At 44.7% G+C, this 16069-nt stretch overlaps 1 protein-coding gene across 1 annotated transcript in view; it reads left to right on the forward strand.

Annotated features, from left to right (window-relative positions):
• LOC104832401 (Krueppel-like factor 4) overlaps positions 1–16069 on the forward strand; it is a 117994-nt gene that overhangs the window by 97045 nt on the left and 4880 nt on the right. The gene's annotated exons all lie outside the window — the stretch shown is intronic.

Consider the following 16069-nt stretch of genomic DNA (forward strand, 5'->3'; position numbering starts at 1 on the left):
TTCAGACTCTATCCAAGACATTCTCAGAAACTAGCAAGAATTTGCAAAGAAATCCCAGAGAAAAATGTTATACTCAAGCAGAACATAGTTCTTAATTCTTCTCTTGTCATTTTCTAGGCAGGTTCTTCATTCAAAGCTGGTCTGTTTCTCATCATTTCTGGGCTGCCCTGTGAGACTGCAAGGACAGAGAACAACAGGACAGAAGATGGGCAGAGAGGGCTGAATGCCATGCCATTGGGTTGGGTGCTGAGCACTTCACAGGGGATCACTGCTGGGCCTCCAAACAAGCACGAGGCTCTGGGCACCAATAGCTGAAATAGAAGGTGAATAAGAGGCATTCCTAGATGTGCACTCTTTAGGCTGAAGTCTCATAGGTCTTTGAAACCCAGGTGCTGGTCCAGTCCAAACTGGTCAGTTTTTTAAGTGGGAAACCTTCCTCAAGGAGATGCTTGCTTTATGTTCTTTTCTTTATTGTGCCCATCTGCTGAGGTGCATATTCCCTTCTTCCTAGCATTGACTCCAGCTCTCCGGTCAGCTGCTGTTCCGCTCCTGTTCCAGACTCAAGAGACTTGTGTTTCAGGTTCAGTGAAATGACCCGGGACAAATCATATTTTCTCCAGTTCTTCGTCCAACTCTTTATCTAGCTTTCCTACAAGCTTCAAGCTTCAGGTGCCAGATGACTGAATGTCAGGAGAGTGTTACTGGGGCTCCGATGCTGACGGCACACCACTCACTCCAATAAGGTAAAACTTGCTCCCAGGAAGAGGTAACTTGGTCATAATCAGACTTCACAACACAACAGATGTGCCATCCTAATACCATTCCTCACACAAGTCACTGTCTCTTTCTTTGATACAACCCTTTAAAGTTGGGTGCTGAGAAGGAGTGCTTTCAGCTACCTTTCTGTTGACCTTTGCTGCAGCTATATTTCCTGACACTGAAGTGCCTTTGTTCCTCCTGGGTATCCTCCAGTTTTGCAAGGATCCCACAATCTTTAACTTAATTTTCCTTCTGCCCATCCTTAGATGCTGACGTTGGCAGTCTGGTCCCCCTGAGGAGTCAGTGAAAAGGATTAAGTCCTTACACTGCCTGGAAGCATCTGTCTCCCCTGTTGACTGCAAGCCCCCAGAATCTGCCTAGCCCAGAGCAAGAAGGTGCAAATCCCTGCCCCTGGAGTGTAGGCCAACTCCATTTTTTCTCCTCAGCTGGATCCAGCACAGATATGGTTACATAGCTGCAGGAACAACTGCTTGCACCGCAGCTTGAGAAGCAGGCTCAGAGTCCTTCCAGAGCTTCTGGGTAAAGATTTAGTCCAGGAAGCTTCTGAGCTCTATGCCAATTACATGCAAAAGACATTCTCAGATTAACCATGCAGGAGCATTTGGTGACATCAGTAAACTTAGCATCAAGTTTCTTGTGCCCATTGCTCTTAGAGGTAGATTTGTCATCAATACTCACTGTGAGGCCCAAGACAGCTTTACTGTAAACATTAACTATGTTCCAAACCTTCACATCCTGTCACTGTAATTATGCTTGAAGACATTGCTTCCTTAAGTGCGTGCAGCTTGATGCAGCACATGAATCAAACAGCAAAAAAATGCTCCCATCACCTTATTGTGATATAGTATCATCGCTCTAGCTGTCCACAAATTTTGATATATCTAACAAGCTTATGCTAAAATTTTCTCAGAAGAGAAATTGTTCTCAAATGCCAGGCTTTAATAACTTACTCCTCAGACTTAGCACTGAGGATCAGGCTGACACTAAAGACATGTGACTATCGGCACAGAGCAAAAGAGTTTTGTCTGCTATGATCTGCAATACTGAATGCAAAGACCTTTAGAAGTAAGACTTTGCTTATTGCAAGAAACACGTTCGTTTCTCTATAGTGAAGTTAGCTCCAAGCCTATAATAATGAGAGAGAAACATGAGCTACACAATGTTTCTGTGCAAAGTCCAGAGCAAAGCTGCCTAGAAATCTGGAGTTGTTCAAAACAAGTGCTTGAAACGAATTATTAAAAATCAAAGCTCAAATGCGAAGGTTGGGTCCAAATCCAAACACTCCTGAAGTCCTGCAAGTTTTCAACCCATGATGAATTTGGGGGGGATCATGTCTCGCAACACTGTTGGTTTTTTGAAAACAGGACCTGAGCATTTGTTCAGTCCTGCAGTTTAGAATACAGACTGGCCTTTATCCATCAAATGCACTGAAGCATGCTCACACCCTAGAGTGTCCTGCAGGGGTTTTTCTGAACCAGAACCAAGAAGCAACTTAGACTTCAATATGAATGAGACAGCTAATCTGTCCTGCAGATATTTTTTTTTCTTTCGTCGTCCTGTGCATTCCTAAAACTAACAGAAAAACAGTTGTGTGTGTATACAAGCAGCCTTGAATCAGTGCTGTTCTGCTGGGTTCTTATGTTACATTCTTTTGTGCTACATACAATTTCCACTAGGACATTTTGTCCCCCAGGCTTCATCAGCTGGTCTATTACATCCACCCCCCTGCCCCCCCCCTGCACTCCCGCTTGCCTCTGGTTGCATAACTTTAGCCAGGATGTTAAATTAACTCTCTTCCAGATGAGTTTGACATAATCTTATTTACTTTCATAGTGCATATGCCAGTATGCAAATACATTACTCAGCACTATCGACTCTGCGCTTTCAACAAACTATTACTCTTTGTTTTTTTAACGATGGCTGACTAGATACCAGACAGGAACACTGCTGTGCCAAATAGCAGAATACTCATGTCTAGCAGGAGAAATCTGGTGACATTAGAAAACTAAGTCTGGCTGGCATTTGTAAGGGTTTACGGCCAAGTGAGGCAAACAACTCGTTTCCCACCTCAGCATCTCACTCCTCCTCCTTTAAAGACTCTGGGTCATGTTTTTATCTTCTGAGGGAAATCTCAACCAGCTTCTCCAGACCTCCAGGACATGGGCAGCCACGATGGTAAAGCTGTACAGACTGACTTTGCATCTAGTGGTGACATGATGTCTATGTTTAATCACCTTCCCAGCTCCCAGGCACAACCCCAGCTGCCTCCTGACTGTGTGGCAGGGCAAGACCGGGCTCACACCTTACTCGTTGTGCCCCTGTACACCACAAGAAGGAAAGCTGGGTGCAGAAGCCAAAATAAGAGCTAGATAACCAGGAGACCCATGCCCACATGAAGGTCCATCCTGGGGTCAAGGCACATGCATCACTCACGCTGGTGAGGTCAGTCCTTAACAGCACTGCTACCCACACACAGGCAGCAAGGCCAAACACAGACGTCCATGAGGAGGCAAAACCAGTCCCAGGCATTTGACTTGCAACAGAGGTAACGTCTGGGTGAAACCTGGGTGGGCTGCACTGTCAAAACCTCATGACTGCTTTGTGTGTCTACCTGAGATGCTCAGGCTCATACCAACACCCAGCCACAACCAAGCTAAACATGAAGAGTAAGCAAGCCCTCCCTCTAACACAAAGTATAAGGCTTCGTAGCCCACTGGAGCAGTCCCTTTTTATGTGAGGTAAAGAAATCACAAAAAATGCGGGAGAAACTGAATGAAAGGAGACTTTCCACAGTCTTGCTTTGTATCTGCTAAGGCCTACCATGGACTTTCAGGGTGCAAAAAGGCACTTGGAGCTACATTTTGTATTTGATCCCAACACAGCTAAATGCAGAAATAGGCACAAGAAGAATTGAAAACAGCATTTCCAGACTGGAAAACAAAGGCACAGCAAGTAAACATGAGGAAGTGAGAAGTTCAGCTTAAATGCCAGAGAAGCAAATTGTGCGAGCTGCCTTTGTTACGGCTGTGGTGGGTCTGGGGATGATCATGGTCCTGCTGGGCTGCCCATCTTCTTGCAGAAGCTGATGGACACTCATGGGTTGCTGTCTGCTAGGAGAATCCAAAGCCTTAGGAACAAACTGAGACATGAAGCAGAGGGCAGGTGTCCGGAGGCTGCTTTCAGAGCTCCCCAGGCTCAGGCAGCTCTCTGGCTATCGAAGGGAAAATAAGCTCATGTTGCCCTTCATTCTTTTGCTAACACCTCAACATGGAACCACCAATGTGCGAACAGAGAAGCTCTTTGATGCAGTGAGAAATGCCACTCCAGCTATCCAGTAGATACTTTGATTTTCACAGGGCTCTGGCCTAACTAGCCATATCCTACACCAGTCTATTTATGGCAGAGTTAAAAATAACACAAGACCTTTCACCCGGAATTAGCATTTCTACTATTTTTAATTATTAACAAACTTTGGACTACTAATTCTTTGATGCTGGAACTTGCTGTGTTTCTTCTTCAAGTAAGGGAAATCTATTTTTTTCTTCAGGCTCATTTTTTTCTCTTTCTTTGTTTCATGCCTGATTACATTTAGCATGGATGTTTCTAATATACTCACATGCCAAGAGAAAGTATTAGTTTCTTTTATCCTTGAACAATCCAAACTCATATTTAACAACTGAAACTTGGCATGCTGATCATTTTTCAATAACGGCTACATATGCTTTGCCAGGGAAGTATATTTAACTAGGGCTGAACTATCTGTTCCTGAAAAATTATCAGACTTGTAGAGTGTGTCCTTTTTCCTCAAGTAAAGGGCCTTCGTCTTGCAAACACCTACCCCCAAATAACTTGAGAAAGTCAATTTAGTGAAAAAAAAAACAAACAAACAAACAAACAAAAAAGTGTGGTCTAACTCTATGCCAGTGACTCCAAACTGTTAAGCTGGTTTAAAATAATATCTTAGTGGTAAAGGAGTGAGAAATACTTCAGATGCAACTGAAGTGTAGCTGCAATGTCCCCAAGTACTGCAGCACATACAGACATAGGGAAGGGGGTTGATCACTTTCTCTAAGACAGCAAATATCGATAAAGCAGGTTTTAGGTGCCTTCTGTTAAGAGAATCGGGGAAAAAATTGTAAAGCAGAAAGCTTGGGGAAGGAAAGCAGAGACCATCTGTTTGGCCAACTGCACTGTAATGAGCTAGAAATTCCAACTCAACTATAGCAGTTTCAGAAGGGCACTGCCAAGGCATTTAATTTAGCAGGATGCCTTATTTTCAAGGCTTATAATTAGATACAGTAGCAAACTAACAAAAAAGGGCACTGCTTAAAACACGCTTCCACTTTGAGGAAATAGAAAACCAAATTCCAGCTTTCAAAGTTAGCCTTCGAGGGAAGAGAAGGGGAGAGAAGGGCAGGCAAAGCAAGGCAAGGCAAGGCAAGGCAAGGCAAGGCAACCCAGGACTGACACATCCTGTGGCTTTTGATTCTGCTCAGGACTTGCAGCTCCAGCCTGTTTCCAATCCAGAGCCAGCAGAAAATGTTGTCCTATCGGGAGTACACAACTGATACCCGCAGACTACATCATGAAGGATGAAGACCGAGGAGGACTAGGAGATACCTGACTACCAATATCCCCTTTTCAGAGGGAGGAATTGCTAGGCAGAAGGACTTCGTAGGAAGTCACCCTGTGAAACAAGGACAGAACCCAGCTCAGACTTCTGTTCCTGCAGATCTCATTACCGCTCAAACTCAGCTCTTCAGTTTTCTGTTGTCAGAAGACTCAGCTATCAAGAAGCTCACACACATGAACCTGACTCTAACACCACCTACTAGTCAAGATCTAGAAATTGTACTGTAAGGTCCACTTAACACTTATAATGTCATTTATTTTACAAGCATTACTCACTCCCCAATAAACATTAAGAAATTACTGTAGGGGACCATCCGCTGAAGTAATGTTTTTGTTTCTGTATAGTCCCATGTACATAACCACCTCATACTCACTCTTGCACTGGTTACCCCATTGAAAAGGTAAGGTGTGGAAACAAAAGATTACAAGTTTCACTCTGGCATCAATTGTCATACACTGCCAATCCACGGAGAGAGCAGGGAGGTCTGTCACAGAACAGGCGTAAGGTTGGCAGAACCTGCAGGATTCCTGCAGCATGAGGGAGAGGAAGAGCAACTGCTCATCTCCAGTTTTTCACTGCCCTGTTTTCAGGAAAAAATATAGCACTACTATTGAAGTCAGTGTCAACGAGCCTGATCATCTTCTTTTACTAATCGGTACGGCTTCACTGATTTCAGATTATCTCAGCCAAAGATCCACCAGGCAAAGCCCCATCCTGTTCCCATCTCACCTCTTTTGCTTAACCCAGTTCCTGTGGATTCCCTGCACAGCTCCAAGAAAAAACAGAGAGTAAGGCTGTGAGGTAGGACATTGATAAGACCTCCCAAGACAGGACATGTGTGGGTGAAAAAAGAAGCTGGACCTTCTTCACAGCCCACTTTTTATCCTTTCTCTGCCACTGTTGGAAGCTGGCATCTGCGTAAGCTTGCTCTCCCCCCCAACAAACAGCTCATTCCTGGAGTGAGGTCATAGATCTGTGCTTACTCCATCATCTATTGACATGGAGATGACTGTGACTCACAGGTTCAACACTGTGACTTGACTGCTGCATGATATGCTGGGAAGTTTTCCTTTTCTCCAGAATTTCAGCAAGAAGTACTTACATCACAGGTAATATGTTCTTCATTGTCTATTTCAGACTTGTGTCTACTCACATTTAAAATTTCTCTAGGTGGTGCCATGCAATCACTTTCCTACAACAATAAAAACTTGCTTTTTTCCTCACAGTACTACATCTAGCACAACACATCCTGGGGCAATTAAGGTCTAGAAATGGGGTTTAAAGTAACAAGCTCACTAGAGGTTGGTTAATGACCACCTGTCTATCAAGCCATGGCAACATTGTGCATGTGGTCTTTAGTCTGCCTTAACCATGAAAGGAAAAAAGAAAACACGCTCATGCAGACTTAGTTCAAAGCCAGGTCAGACTACTAATGCACATTGCAGTAGATTGGCTGCTCCTGATGGCTAAATAAATGCTTTTTGTAGTAGCAAAGTTAATGCAAATTTGGCATAAGCTGACAAAATAAGCAAAATTAATTAGCACTGAACTGATACAAGCCACATTTTAACCAACACAGCAGCACTAAAATCATTCTCCATTCCCAGGCAACATTACTAACCCAGCCCTTACCTTATATTAAACACGAATAGTTAAATATTTCATTCACAGTAGTTACATTTTCTGTGTGACATTTTGAACTGCTGAAGCTGCTTGCTTCAGGTGCTTCCACAGCACAGGGGCCTTGACCACTGCTAAGCATCTGGCCAGAAAACTAAACATTTGTTCTTCGGGGTCATGTTTTCAGTGTGTCCGCACAACACTGTGGGACACAAAAGTTAGATAAGTATGTTCCATATTCACATGGACTGTGCAGAAGGGAGTCACAGGTGTCTGAGAAGACCTTCTGTGAAACACTAGTGCTTAGGAGACAAATGACTTAATGACTTTGATAGCAGTCTGGTGCTCCACAGCCCTGGAAATGCCATGTGTCTATGTCCTTTTCACAGCAGCTGCGTTGAAGGCCACAGCGATGAGCACACACAGAGCAGGCATGCTAACTAGCAGTATAGCAAAACTGCTGTGATAAACACCTGCAGCAGCCAGAAGGCTGTGAATACCAAAACTGCCAAGTGGGCTGGAACGATGCAGAGGATGTAACACAGCAACAGAGGGGAAACTGAGTCAAGAAAAGTTCAGGATGACTGTCTGGAGACACCTCCTTGTCATGTCATTTACTAGGCTAAAGGAAATTCTAGCAACCCACAGTTTTTGAGTCACTGTAGAGCAGACAGAGCCAAGAACTGGGATGGGGAGGGAGCTTATGTGCCCTGATGCATCTTCTTTATTCTGCAGTCTTTTTGCACGTCATGCTTCCACTGTAACCAAGAAGACAGCTGACCATGGCTGCTCTTAAGAAACATCCCTTCATCCCTTCTGGATGCCTGAAACACACCAGGTCTGTCTTGGTACTGTAAAACTTCTTGTGGCTTCCAAAAACTTGAGCACAGATGGACATGTTACCACTCATCTCCTGTGTATGGTAATCTGATTGCTGAAAGTCAAGCCAGTATTTTCCAAAGGGAAGGAAATGTGAGTGAACTTAGTCAGCATTACTTGGCAGGGTACTTGTTAGGGGATCAGGGGTTCTGCCCGACCCACGGCTTCATCAGGCAGTCGAGAAGGCTCCTCTCACCCAAAGTATGACAGCTTTGAGATACAGGAGGGGAAGTGCTTCTTCAAACAGGTGTGTTTAGCTATCAAAAGAAGAGGAAACTGGAGAAAATGTGAGGGGAAAAAAAAGTAAAGAAAATGTGGACCTGGGACAAGCTGGGAGAGTGAAAACAATGTAAGTAATATCTGCAAAGGAGAGGCAGTGCATAGGAGGCTCAGAGACACAAAGGAGTAGCCTGGTGAAAAAGCTCACAGAGAAACTGCAAATATTGGATGGAACAGATTTGCAGTGATGAGTTTTCTGCAATTGGGCAGGACTTACCTACAGAGGAAGGTCTCAAAGAAGGGGCTCTGGGATTAAGTGAATCTCTTCTCTCTCTAATATAAAATACAATGCATACGCCAACTTCCAATAGATCTCTACCTTCCAGCTCCTCATGCCCGTTTAAACGATGGCAGCCAGGAATTGCAGTCTTTCAAAATGTTTCAAAGGACTTCTACCACCTGGCAGGTCTGACCTCCTGCCTCCAACAGGCCCAGAGCTGCACTACAAGCCTCCCACCCACTGCTTCCCACTTTGGCACATTCATCTCTGCTTAGGCTTACAGTGATGGAGAACTGCCTGGATGCCACAGCAGGTCCAGCAGCCGATTATCTACCTTCCAAAAAAGAAATCTGATTTGAATTTGCATAGTTCTCACTTCTAGATGATGGGTCTTGCTAGGACCTCACCAAGTGAATTAAGACTCCATTATATTAAGAGACATCTTCCTTTCCTTTACAGTCCAGTCACCTCATAATATTTCCTTTGTTCATGACCAAAGCAGAGTGGGAGTTTTAGGATCCCACTATGTCTCTGTGACAAAAATGTGAGCATTCAGAGGAGGAGACATGGGACTTACATGAACATCCTTTGTGATGGCCAAAGTCACAAAAAAATACAGAGCAGGACAAGCCCCTTTTTAAGTGATGAAACATGGAGCCACAGCTGCACACATGGTTTTGGGTGTAGAGGAGGTGTCACTGTCTCGTTGAGAAGCTTTTAATCACAGCAAAATCTAGCTTACCTTTTAAAATTACTTCTGGCAGTGAAGACCAGTGCCAGTACTGTCGTATGGCCTGCGGCACAGGCCAGTTCCCTTCTGGGGAACGACCATGCAAACTCTTCTAGTCCCCAGCCGTAGCCCACTGGCCTCCTTAAGCTCACCCTATGGTCTCTTAGCACAGAGGCAATTTAGTCCTTTAAATAGGTTTCTAGGCTCACTCTTTCTCTCTTCCTCCCCCTGGAGACAGATCTACACTCCTAATTCAGCTGGTAGGCTAGGTGCCCTCCACTGAGTCATTACCACCTATTGTGTAACACAATGGATTGTAAAGCAATGTAGAAGATTTTATCAATAGAAACACTCTTTGGCAATCAGACTTCTGAGGATAAAATCATAGATTCAGCTGACAATGAGTGTGTCTTTGCTCATGGGATGCAGGCATCCAAAATTATTAACTGGTGTAAATAGCCTACTATAGCTTAATTACTTACGCATTTATTCATAGCCTTGGCTGCATTGGTTCTCGTAAGTACCATAACCGCACTACAAGGAGTTTAGCTGACTTACTCAAGGAAACTTTAAAGGAGTTCAGAAACAAATACTTCTTTTTTAAGTTTAGCTGTATCAGTTCTCCACAAATAGATGGTATTATGCCTCCCATTTTAAAAAAAAAAAAAAAAAGTTGTGAAAACATTAATGTTGCAAAATCAGGCACACAACATTGTGTGCTAACAAACTGGATGGGCCAGAATTAAAGTTGCCCATGCCGCCGTCTTTTGGCCCCTTTCTTACATTACAAGATCACAAGCTACTTTCCAGAGCAGCTCTGCCTCACTGATTGCTTAAGGTAGATGTTGCTCTGTGTGGCAGACAGATTTAACCCTAACCTAAATTCCACCTAGGGCTTCCCATTGGCTCAGCATCCCCAAAGGCCCACAGCCTGCCAGTAGGAAACACTTGGCACGAAGACTTAGGTGGAATTTAGACCGGCTGAATCTGGAGCCTAATGAGCAGCTATTCCTTATTTTGTTTCTTTCTCATTGTGCAGAGTGTGGCCCCGGGCCTCAATTACTGCATGCTATTCAATCCCTGCTCAGAATGCAGCATTATTAATTTCCTCATGTTTCCTCATTACTGATTTCCTATGGCACTCCTTGTCTCCACATCTCGGTGCCCTGCAAACACAATGTGTTTCGTGGCAGCCTGTGAAGTGAGCAGTGGATCTCCCGCTCAGCAACGATTGCAGCTGAACCGTTCTGCTGGCATGGGGCATCCATGGTGAGGTGTTTCCCAGGGCAGTTAACATTTTGTGCCACCAGCTGTCCGTGTGCCCCTCTGCCGGGCAGGGTCCTGTCAATGGCAAATCTTCCCTGGAAGCAACGGAGCCACCAAAACTGGCCTTCAGCAACACCATTGGAGCATCATTATACAGTGAGCATCTATGTCAAAATTCTGAGAGTAGTTGCCATACTGCTCTCATTAAGAGAGCAAGGGACTGTTATCATAGAGTAATGGGCTCCTGCTGGTCCATTAATGTTGAAGTAGAGCTGGAGGCATTTATGGAAACAATGTGGAAGCCTGGTATTTATTCTCAGAGCAGGCAGCATTGATCCTTTCTCCCAGTGTTCTCCTACAATGTCTTTATTCCTGTTCAAATGAGGGGAATATTTATCTAATCATTTCCTCTGCTGGATGCTGGTGCACGGAAACAACAGTTGTTCTTGACTTCAGCATGGCAAGTAGTTTAGAAAGACATCTTGGGTGAATCAGCTATCCAGGTCAGTTTATCCACAACACTGCATGGGAGGAACCATGGAAAGATGGCAGAGGTGTTGTTTACTGTCCTCTGATTACCTAGCTCATTAGCACAAATCTAATTTCAAATACTTCTGGTTAAACACGGGAGCACTTTACTGCTAAGCTCTCTCTTGCTCTCTCATGCAAATTCAAATGCATTACACACTACAAGCAGCTATCTCATATTTTCTAGTTTTCTCGTATCTTGCACCTTAATGTATGTTTTGTTAGGAAGCATGTTATCAGTTCAGATTACATTCCTTAGAAGCACCACTTTTATTCAAACAAAAGAAACTCTGAGCTTAACTAGGGAGAAAGGGCTTGAAAAATCCTCCAGCAGGGAAAGCCAGCTTCTGCTTGGTGGGTGTTGAAACCTACTTACTAATTTCTGCAGTATTAGAGCTTCCTTAGGAGCAAAATGTTGCTGGTTCTTGTATGTGTAAAAGAAATACCAAACAATGGTGCAAGTGTGTCATCTTCCCAAGTCCGCAGGCAGGTCTGCCAAAGTCTCACTGCTGCCATCAGCTTCAGCAACCATGAGAAAACTGAAATGAGCGAAGGCAGTTATTAGCATCGCTCCATTCCAGAATTATGCAGACGAGAGAGGAATAAATTGATTTTATATTGACACTGCTTGGGAATGTTCTAGGAAGCCGAATCTTTAGTAAGATGCTTCATTTTTATTAACAGAGATTATCAGTTAAAGATTACTAATTAAACGGTGAGGAAGAATGAAAAAGAGGAGCCTTAGATAGGGAGGACGGGGGAGATTTCTTACACATAGTTTTTCTGCAGTGACCAAGGGGACTGGGAGATGGCCAAAGAGAAAAAACCCTTTCTTGCAGCAGAAAAGAAATTCTTCCAGGGACACAGAGAAGTTAGAAGTGTCTTTTCCTTTCCAGAGGCTATTGGGCAGCAGTGCCTTAAATATTTCACACAGGTGATACTGAGAGAATCTGGTCCCCAAGGAGGGTGCAGGAAGGTGCAATAATAGTAATCTCAGTACCTGGCTTCTTCTCCAGAGCAACTTGGTCTTCTCACCCATACACCTCCCTGCATCTTCCAGCATATACCAAATCTATCACCCATCCATGGGGACCATCCTTTGGTTACCTAACGGATGGTATTTTTTTACGTTTTCTTTATTTCTCTGCAACTCCACCATTAGGTCTGGGAAAATACAATGAATCAGCCCCACGCATGCAAAGAATCACAAACAAGAATTCATCCTCTTCGCTGTGTGCGATTGTCCCCACATTACATACAGGACTTTAAAAAGGATGCTTATTGTGCAGTTCTTGTTTGCACCAGTCCCACGGTGGGAGCCACTTATATAAGTCATTGTTAGAGTTTGGGGAACATCTGAATTGAAAGATGGGGCAAACCCATTAAAACAATGACAGATGGGGCAAACACATTAAAGCAAGGATGCCTAAGCCTGACAAAAATTTATAAAGCTCTTTCTTTTCCATAAGTAATTCAAGGTATTTTGCCTCTTGGAGAAACACAACCACCCTTGGATTGCTTAGAAGCAGAAGAGCTGCTGGGTGCAAGAGATCCTGGGTGGTGCCAAGTTGTGTGAGCGTGCTGGCTGCCTCTGCCAGGGGCTGGTGAGGCTAACTGAATGGTACTGGGACAGGAGGATCAGCACCTCTGGAAGTAGATGCCTGACTCTCAGACAGGAGTTATCCCCCTGGGGGAAATTCAGTGGGAATCAACAACCTGAACTCTTGTTGAGAATCGGACCCCCGAGGTTAAGCCCTGCTTAGGTACAGGCTCTCAAGGAAGAAACACTGGGCTGACATGCTGCAAGTACAGTGAAAGTCATCAGCAGGGCTCTCCCCCACACGCAGACCCCTTTCCTCCGGGGTGCGAAAGCATGCTGGCCGCCCAGCAGAAAAAACAGCTCATGGTCCAGAGACTTCCTGGCGTCAGCACTGGTATCAACTTCAGCAACACTGCCTCTTCTTACAAGGGACCAAAAGACCAACAGCACAGACCTACAGCACCTCACTACAGGGTGTTTGACCTAAACCAGCCCCAAGGTCTTGGTTGGTGACAAAGCGTATTGCGGGGTCTTTCTGACCTCGCTCATGTAGGAAAGTAAAATAACTATCAACAAGATATGGTCGGGCTTTCAAAAAGCAGGTGAGAACAGATTTGACCACAGACACTGGTGACATTCTCAGCATTGAACGTTTATGATCTTAAGTCTGCATGTGCCATCTGTGTATGTATGCACTTGTTAACTGCTTGAAACCTGCCTGGAATTGCCTACAATCTTCAGAAATGTGCCCTTTGCACTGTACTAATAATCTACAAGTGTAACTGCCAACTGAGCGGGGTTTTATTTCTGTTTAACAAAAATAAAGTAACCCGTGCAAGAACAGGTAAATAAAACTTGAGCTCAGTTGCGCTTTATGAAAAGTATACAATACATGGTAGAAAACAGATCCCCAAAAGGCAGGTCTCCCTGGGCAGAGCCCAGGAAGGCAATCTGGTGGCTGTGGCTCTGGACTGTCTCACCCTCCTTGGTGTGGCAGACATCCCGCAGGAGGAGGGTGAATCCTCAGCACTGCACCGCATCTCTCCAGAGCTGCACAGCAGGTGTATGTGAGACCTCTCCCACTTTCCCCTCTACCCCCGCCTTGGCCGCAGTGCAGTTGAGGCCAGTTAATTGGGGTTGCATGGGATGTAAGAAACCCTCCAGATGCCCAGTCTCCTTTCGTGAACCTACCCACCTCCACCTGCTCTCCAGCAACCTTGTTAGGGTAAAACCCAGCACAGCACCAAGGATTATGAATCACTGCTTTTGATTTTGAGTAGCGACAGGGATGCTGTTAGGTATAACCCAGCATCATGGGTTTCTTCCCAAGTTCTCCTTTTGTTGTTTTATGCCAGAGCTGGAGCAGGGGCCCCGGCAGCTCCTGGCCCTGTAGGCTATCTGCTGCAGCACGCTGCAAAGATAACAAAGTGCAATCCCAAAGATGCCAGGAAAGCATCTTGTTGTCTGACCCCAGCGACGCCGTGACACAATCTTTCCCAAAGTCTGCAGTCCCTGATTCCATCAGCTGCTGTCACAGACAATGAAATCAAAGGGGATAAGCTGCACATTGTGATTCCTGAGAGGCAGTTCATTGAAAATCGAGTTCCAAACTTAGGCTTTAAAATAAACATATCAAGATAAACAGGTTGGTCTTTGTTTCAGGCACAATCGGCTCAACTGTTTTTTTCTTCTTGTTGATGTTCTTAAAGTTTTTAGTGTGGGACGCCATTTCCTGACAACTGTCTCTGCTCCAAAAATCTGTGCTCTTTCATCACCTTGGCTTTTTTCTGTCTTTTGGGCTTTATACTCTCAGGTGATCAGTTTAGCACCGGCTCAGACTAGCCACTAAGCCTTCCCGATGATCAGCCCTGTTAAGCAGTCATTTCACTCTGCCCTGCACTTGCAGTGAGTTACCGCTTGGACTGGCCATTGATAGGAGTTGTCGGCATCGGGTAGTAATTCTTCTTTTCTGAAAATGGGTGAACAGCACCTGTGGCAAGGCTAGGGCAACCCTGCTTTCACAGTTAGATGTGGGAGATGTGGAAGAAACCTCCTTCTTCCACACAGGGAGGGAGAGAAACATGGAGAGGCCACCGCACTCCGGCACGGCGGGTGCTGCAGCAGACTTCTTTCTGTCCAAGCACAGCATAATCTGGAGAAATGTCATTGCACATCCCAAGGCAAGAGGGACATGAATTCTGTGCAATTTTCTATCTGTATTAAGCAATCCCTAAAGTCGGCTTTGAACAGCACAGGAACATGCTGTGTTCTGAGTTAGTGGAAGGAAAGTCTTAGAGAAAATTGGGAAATTTGGAGAAAACTGAGACTTGGAGAAATGGTCAGCTGGCAAGAGAAAGCATATTAAAACAAATCTGCCTTAAGAAAACAACATTTAGGTTGTTATGGAGGCTGGGAGAGCATTGGCTGTGAGCAGTTGCGAATATAAGGCATTTAATTTCCACACTCAGGACCATTAAATCACATTCCCTTTCATTTAAGGGAAGAAAAGAAAACCTTTTGCCTTGTGCTTCATTAGTGGAAAGAATGTGTTGACCTTTATGCAGGATGTTCAAAAGCAGGTGGGATTGAACTTATCGATGCCTGCAAACACACACTTTTTTAAGCACCTTGCCAACATTTACACAATTAAGAATCAAGACTCAGATGAAAGTGGGCCACATCTTTTTGACATGAACTTACGCATACCTCGCACACGTCCGTCTGAATTACGCAGAAACATTGCGACCGAGTCTATTTTAATGAAAGATTGTGAAAGCAACCTGTGTTATTTCAGCCCGTGTTACTCAAGCCCTCTCTTCCTGAAACCGGCGTAGTTCTGCCATTTATTTCAAAGAGATCAGATCACTTATCTGCTTTTGAAGCTTCCTTGTTCTCCTATTGCTAATAAGGGATGTATTTTTAATTTTGCTGTTGGCCTCGAGTGATTCTGAGCTTGAAATTTGGACCTGGAAAACACTGCATTGCTTAAGAGATCTATAAATCAACATTTACACCAACAGGAAACAAAAGAAAAACAACCGATGAGGAAAAACTGTCCCGAGACCAGCAAGTTTCCACATCAGGGGCCTTCTCCCGAGGCTAAGCGAGAAGGGAGGTTTAGACCTAAAAACAGTTGCTGTTGGGTTTGGATGTTAATTCCTGCAGTGGCTGTCAGAGAGACTGAGAGGGTAAGCCCTGGGTCGCAATCACAGCCAGGAACTGGCATGGCGATGCCAGCAGCGCGGCCGTCACGCCGCGGTCCACCAGCCCTGCACCTCTGCGCTGGGAAGGTGCCCCCTCTCCCTTCACAAGACGTCTTCGGGCATCGTCCTGGTATTCCACCGGCCTTCGTCTCTGCTTGCTGATCCCTTTGGTACCGGTGGTTCCTGGCACATCTTCTGCCGAGGCACGGACTTTGTGCAGGGAAAAAAACCCAAAAGTATTTCCTAGTGCCAAAGTTATTAATAATTAACATTCGTAACTCAAAACTGGTAAAACCAGTTTGCTAAAATAAAGCCGGGCACTTTATTATTATTTTAGGGTTTAATTTAGTCATCCCAATTTACTCGGGCTCATGTTTGCAAATTGCGCAGG

Source organism: Haliaeetus leucocephalus, unplaced genomic scaffold (assembly GCF_000737465.1).
Source record: "Haliaeetus leucocephalus isolate CR32 unplaced genomic scaffold, Haliaeetus_leucocephalus-4.0 Scaffold249, whole genome shotgun sequence".
Classification (NCBI taxonomy): Eukaryota; Metazoa; Chordata; class Aves; order Accipitriformes; family Accipitridae; genus Haliaeetus; species Haliaeetus leucocephalus.